A 7,505-nucleotide genomic window follows, 5' to 3' on the forward strand; every position below is an offset into this window, starting at 1 on the left:
CGAGACTAGGGCTCGAACCCGTGTCCCCTGCATTAGCAGGCAGATTCTCAACCGCTGCACCACCAGGGAAGCCCTGTACCTTGTATTTTTACATTCTCAAATAAGAACTTAAGATTATAAAATGTGCATGAACATTGTGTAAAATAATTTTGTCATTCAACAACATATATGAAGAGATGAAACTTTTATGCCAGAATTTACATAAGAGGATAAATATTATGAATCAACATTCCTTTTAAAGTCAAATGACAGAAAATGCAAGCCCTGTGCATTGTTTTAAAGTCTAATGAAAACACTTCTTGGGCCACCAGTATTGGCAATGTAGAAAATTTTAAATATTGGAGATGGGATTATGGAGGAAAACATGAAAATTTCAGATGTCTTCTATCTTACAAAAAGTTATCGACCCATCAAAGCCACTCATTATGTGCCAGAAAACAGATCTGGCATAAACCAGTCCTGTCAGTAGAGGAGGTCACAGTGACATTTGCGTTATTAATGCTTCTAGACTTCTACTTTTTTCCAAGAATAGAAGCAAGATGTTTAACAATTCCCCCACCCCCAAATTCTTAAACTCAATATCACAGGCACAGAATGTAAGCAAATCTGGGATGTTCTCCAACAGATAAGCAATAGCACAGCTATGTTATTCTCAAAAATACTGTCTAGATATTCTTTCCTCTAAAATCAAATGCTCAGTGGCCACACTTCTAACAGTCTGCATTAGCTGATATTAAATTCATTTGTTGTGCCATAAGTCCATTTAAGCTTCCTTTTAGGTATTTTTTAGTATGTCCAAGAGACAATGCCTGCTTCGGGTTTATTTAGGGGCACTCACCTATGAGGACATCAACTCCATTTTTAAGGTCTGACTACCTATTGTGGGTTTACTGAAGAAAGAGGACAGGAGAAAAAAAAGCAAATCACAACAAACCTCTTTAGGTCAGTTAAAGGCCATATCTCTAGCTGGGATATTAAAAATTAATCTCACCAGCCCACACTCTAAAAGTTAATGCCACTTCTAACAATCAACAGCAAGAAAAATAAACCTGATAACAACCAGCCCACTCATTAGCAAAAATCAGTTTAACTCAAATGCTGAGACAAAAGTATAATACTACCTACTCAAACTGTCCCACCTACCCTCAGCCGCCAGCGAGGAAGGAAGAAATAACTGCTTAACAGAACAAAATAAGCTTAGTATTTCTTACAAGGATAACAATGGTCCAACTTCTGAGATAATACTCAGAAGGACAAAAGGTGGAGTGAAGGCAATGTATAGGGATTGGTATCCCACAAAATCTTGAAAAACCCAAAGTACCACAAACACACTAAACTTGTCCATGAGTTAGAGAACAAGATATTGCTGCTGCTGCTTTTTGTCCTTTGAATTATACAGTATTTTGTAGACTCTGCCCTTCAATGTGAAAGCAGGACATTAAAAGAAATGAAATTGACACAAGTTTTTGGGACCATATATCTTATCTGTGAAACTAGACAGATCTATTTATACCTTCTCCTTCCTACAGTCAAACCACCTCACAAAAATAAGAAAACTAAAACAATCCAAACATGATTAATAAGTCCTTAAAAGTTTAAAACCTTTAGAGGAAAGGGAAGGAGTTTTGAAAGGAGGAAAAACAAGAACAAGGAAGGGGGAAAGCTTTAAAAGAAAGAGGGGGGTGGGGAATCAATGGGCATCTCTTTTATTTGGCGACAAGCAAGTGCAAGAAAGTTCATCTGTAATTTGTTCAGTTGTCTGTCTTTTGCACATGTGCGTTCTGGCCAGAAGGGACTTTGAAGTTTTCCTGCATCTGCGGGCTCTATCCACTTATAGTAATTCTTCTTTGTCTCAATAATCTCAAAGCCAAACTTTCTGTAGAGGTCAATTGCAGACTCATTGCTGATCTGGACATGCAGATAGATGTTGTCAAAAGTGCCAACTTTTTCACAGATGTTTAAGACATGATTTAACATTCTAGTTCCTATTCCTAGCCTTCGGTATGGTACCAGACACCCTAGTGTCATGATGTAAAGTCTCTTCTGATTCTGTGAATGATTCACCCTACAACATACTGCGCCTGCAGCAATATCATTGAAATAGGCAAATTTTGCTAGCTCGCCAACCTCCAGCACATCCTTATAGAACTTGTCATTGTAGCTGACTGAAAAGATGACCTGGTTTAATCTCTACAACTGTTTAATATTGTGTGGTGTCACATCTCCCAGCTCGATCCGCCCTTCCATCTTCCCGGCTTGCTGAGGCCGTTGTTACCACCGATATCAACACCGTTGTTGTCGCCGCCCTGAGCTCTCCGCACCCTCAGCTCGGGCCACTCAACCCCCCACAAGCCGCCCTCCTCGCCTAGGGCAGGGAGCTGAGCTGGTGACGGAGGCCTCCAGAGTCGAGCGCGCCTCTATCTCCACAAGCGCACACGGGGCACTCGCCTCCCGCCCGCCGCCGATGCCAGCCAGACCCGCCGCTGCGCTGTGAACTTTCACCGGAACTACTAGCTCTTATACAAACTTTTAAATTAGCCACCAATCTTAAGGTGAATATCTATACTGATAGTAAATATGCATTTGGTATCTGTCATGCTATGGAACAAATGTGGAGGAATAGAGGGAACTTTCTCATAGCAGTAGTAACTGAAATATCACACTAGAAACGTAATTGCTGATTTATTAGTCACCCCCGCTTCTCCAACAGATTTCTGAAATTCATTGTAGAACTCATAACAGACAACAACATGACATATCTAAAGGAAATTAATTTGCACATCAAGCCACAGAAAGGGCTACTTAGGTCTTGACTGGGGAAATTGAAGCCCCATTACTTCTATCCAAGAACTCTTATTTACAATTTCAGAAATACACAACTCCACAAGATTTAGAAAATTGGAAACCAAGGAGAGCTATGAAGAATATCATAGGAATATGGGAATCACACTCTAGGAGTATTTTTGTATCTCACTTATTATATGCTTGGATGGCTTTTTCATGACACCAGCAACCTTATTCAAACAAAAGGAGTATACTGAAAACCTTGGAATTGTACCACATTTGGAATAAGGGTCAAATAATTCAAGAAATAATACAAAGGTGTGCTGCTTGTCAGAAAAATTATTTACAGGAAACACTTAAGGTAAAGCAAATAAGTCTACTGAGGACATTGTTACCTGGGATCTGGTGGCAAATAGACTTTATAGAGTGTCCTAATCCATTTGGGCTGCTATAAGAGAATACTGCACAGACTGGGTGGCTTATAAACAACATAAACTTATTTCTCATGGGTCTGGAGTCTGGGAAGTCCAAGATTAAGGTGCTGGCAGATTCAATGTCAGGTGATGGTCCACTTCTTTTTTCATAAACGGCTTTCTTCTTGCTGTGTCCTCGCGTGGCATAAGGGGCGAGAGAGCTCTATGGGGTCTCTTTTATAAGGACACTAATTTCATTCATGATGTCTCCACCCTCATGCCCTAATTATCTCCCAAAGACCCTCTTCCAAATACCATCACATTGGTGATTAGGTTTCAACATAAGAATTTGGGGAGAACACATTCTGTTGATAGCATAGAGCTTTCACCTTCAGAAGGCAGAAGAGATTGATCAGTAATGTTGTATATGATGTCTGGATTGCCAGAAGTGTTCCTAGCAGCTAAAGCAGATGCTCAGTGTTTCAGGGACTTACTGAATTATAACATCCCAACCTTTGGAATTTCTGAATATCTGGAGTCCGATAGGGAAAGTCATTTCATTTCTATGGTTATGTAGGAGCTCTGTAAACACTAAACCAATAATTTGCTATACTCTTTATCATACTCAGTCTTTTGGACAAGAAGAACAAATGAACTATAAAGAATTCTTTGACTAAATAATATCAAGCCATCAGCTTACAATGGCCCAGAGCTTCATCTTTGGTTTTATTAAAAATAAGGTCAACTTCCTCTGGCAGGCATGATATTTCTCCCTTTGAGTTATTGTTTGGAAGATTTATGAACTTAGAGTTTAAGTATAATCCCTTATCTGATATAATGGAAAAAACTCATGATCAAATATAAAACTTAGAGGGTTTGCTGTTTTTCTGGCCACATTACACTAGTGTGTGTGGCCAGATGCTGGAAAAATTCCCCTGAAGAGGTGTGCCATTGATATCGACCAGGAAATAAAGTCTATATCAGAAAAAGGATTGTCACAACTGTTATGTAAATAAGCTAAAGATGGCCCCTATATTTACTTATTCACAACAGGCTTGGACCATAAGCTCAAAAGCCTAACAGTACCAAACTCAAATTTTACACATCCAAGTTTTATTTCATTTTATTCAGAGTGTTGGGACTTTTTAAATTTAATTTTTATTTTATGCTGGAATATAGTTGTTTTATAAGGTTGTGTTATGTTCAGGTGTACAGCAAATTAGTTCAGTTATATGTATACATATATCCATTCTTTATCAAATTCCTTTCCCATATAGGTTATTACGGAATTTTGAGTAAAGTTCCCTGTGCTATGCAGTAGATTCTTGTTGGTTATCTATTTTATATATAGTAGTGTGTCTATGTTAATCCCAAACTCCTAATTTATTCCTCCCACTCACCTTTTCCCTTTGGTAACCATAAGTTTATTTTCTAAGTCTGTGAGTCTGTTTCTGTTTTGTAAATAAGTTCATTTGTATCATTTTGAAGATTCCACATATGAGTGATATCATATGATATCTATCTCTGTCTGATGTACTTCTTTCTAGGTCCATCCATGTTACTGCAAATGGCATTATTTCATTCTTTTTAATGGCTGAGTAACCTTCCATTTTATATGTGTCCCCTATGGTTTTTTTTAAAGATATATTTTTTAATCTTTATTGGAGTATAATTGCTTTATAATGTTGTGTTAGTTTCTGCTGTACAACAAAGTGAATCAGCTATATGTATACATATATCCCCATATACCCTCCCTCTTGAGCCTCCCTCCCACCCTCCCTATCCCACCCCTCTAGGTCGTCATAAAGCATCGAGCTGCCCAATTTTATTTTATTTTTTTGGCCACAACTTGTGGCATGAGGGGATCTTAGTTCCCTGACCAGTAATGGAACCTGTGCCCCCTGCATGGGAAACGTGGAGTCTTAACCACTGGACCACCAGGGAAGTCCCTATACCATATCTTCTTTATCCATTCTTCTGTAGATGGACATTTAGGTTGCTTCCAATGTCTTGGCTATTGTAAATAGTGCTGCAGTGAACATTGGGGTGCATGTATCTTTTTGAAGTATGGTTTTCTCCAGATATATGCCCAGGAATGAGATTGCTGGATCATATGGTAGCTCTATTTTTAGTTTTTTAAGGAACCTCCATACTGTTTTCCATAGTGGCTGCACCAATTTACATTCCTGCCAACAGTGTAGGAGGGTTCCCTTTTCTCCACACCCTCTCCAGCATTTATTGTTTCTAGACTTTTTGATGATGGCCATTCTGACTGGTGTGAGGTGATAACCTCATTGTAGTTTTGATTTGCATTTCTCTAATAATTAGCGAACTTGAGCATCTATTCATGTGACTTTTGGCCATCTGTATGCCTTTAAAAACTTTTTCTTTGAGATATCTCATCCATTTTATTTGAATAAATATAAAATCTGATGTTACACTGTATTGCTAAGAATGTTAAACAATGACTCTAAAATTAATTTAAAAAAATTTATACAATGTTTAAAGGTTGCACTCCATTTAGTTATTATAATATATTGGCTATATTCCCTGTATTGTACAATACATCCTTGTAGCCTATCTTACACCCAGTAGTTTGTACCTCCCACTCCCCCACCCCTATATTGTGTATGTCTTCTTTGGAGAAATGTCTGTTTAGGTCTTCTGCCCATTTTTTGATTGGGTTGTTTGTTTTTCATACTGAGCCACATGAGCTGTTTGTATATATTGGAGATCAATCCCTTGTCTGTTGCTTCACTTGCAAATAATTTCTCCCATCCTGTGGGTTGTCTTTTGGTTTTGTATATGGTTGCCTTTGCTGTGCAAAAGTTTTTAAGTTTAATTAGGTCCATTTTGTTTATTTTTATTTTCATTACTCTAGGAGGTGGATCCAAAAAGATATTGCTGTGATTTATGTCAGAAAGTGTTCTGCCTATGTTTTCCTCTAAGGGTTTTATAGGATGTGGTCTTACATTTAGGTTTAATCCATTTTGAGTTTATTTTTGTGTATGGTGTTATAGAATGTTCTAATTTCATTCTTTTACATGTAGCTGTCCAGTTTTCCCAGCACCACTTATTGAAAAGACTGTCTTTTCTCCATTGTATATTCTGGCCTCCTTTGTCACAGATTAGGTGACCATAGGTGCATGGGTTTATCTTTGGACTTTCTATCCTGTTCCATTGATCTATATTTCTGTTTTTGTATCAGCACCATACCGGTTTGATGACTGTAGCTTTGTAGTATCGTCTGAAGTCAGGGAGCCTGATTGCTCCAGCTCTATTCTTCTTTCTCAGGATTGCTTCAGCTATCTGGGATCTTTTGTGTGTACAAACAAATTTAAAAATTTTTTGCTCTAGTTCTGTGAAAAATGCCATTGGTAATTTGATGGCGATTGCATTGAATCTGTAGATTGCCTGGGTAGTATAGTCATTTTGACAATATTGATTCTTCCAATCCAAGAACATGGTGTATCTTTCCATCTGTTTGTTTCATCTTTGATTTGTTTCATCAGTATCTTATATTTTTCTGAATACAGGTCTTTTGCCGCCTTAGGTAGATTTATTCCTATGTATTTTATTCTTTTTGATGCCATGGTAAATGGGATTGTTTCTTTAATTTACCTTTCTGATATTTCATTGTTAGTATATAGGAATGCAAGAGATTTCTGTGTATTACTTTTGTATCCTACAACTTTACCAGATTCATTGATGAGCTCTAGTAGTTTTCTGGTAGCATCTTTAGGATTTTCTATGTATAGTATCATGTCAACTGCAAACAGTGACAGTTTTACTTCTTCTCCAGTTAGGATTCCTTTTATTTCTTTTTCTTCTCTGACTGCTGTCGCTAGGACTTCCAAAGCTATGTTGAATAAAAGTGGTGAGAGTGGACATCCTTGTCTTGTTCTTGATCTTAGAGGAAATGCTTTTAGCTTTTCACCATTGAGTGTGATGTTAGTTGTGGGTTTGTCATATATGGCCTTTATTTTGTTGAGGTATGTTCCCTCTACGCCCACTTTCTAGAGAGTTTTTATTGTAAATGGGTGTTGAATTTTGTCAAAAGCTTATTCTGCATCTATTGAGATGATCATATGATTTTTATTCTTCAATTTGTTAATGTGGTGTATCACACTGATTAATTTGCAGATATTGAAAAATCCTTGCATACCTGAGATAAATCCCACTCGATCATGGTGTATGATCCTCTTAATGTATTGTTGGATTTAGTTTACTAGTATTTTGTTAAGGATTTTTGCATTTATGATCATCAGGTTTTCTTTTTTTGTAGTATCTTTGTCTGGTTTTGGTATC

At 37.5% G+C, this 7,505-nt stretch overlaps 1 pseudogene; it reads right to left on the bottom strand.

The window, feature by feature from the left end:
• Positions 1-1,751: 1,751 nt before the first annotated feature.
• Positions 1,752-2,247, bottom strand: LOC113614263 (N-alpha-acetyltransferase 50 pseudogene; annotated as a pseudogene).
• Positions 2,248-7,505: the final 5,258 nt, after the last annotated feature.

The sequence above is a fragment of the Aethalodelphis obliquidens genome, unplaced genomic scaffold (assembly GCF_003676395.1).
Source record: "Aethalodelphis obliquidens isolate GAN/ISIS:26980383/991018 unplaced genomic scaffold, ASM367639v1 scaffold92, whole genome shotgun sequence".
Lineage (NCBI taxonomy): Eukaryota > Metazoa > Chordata > Mammalia > Artiodactyla > Delphinidae > Aethalodelphis > Aethalodelphis obliquidens.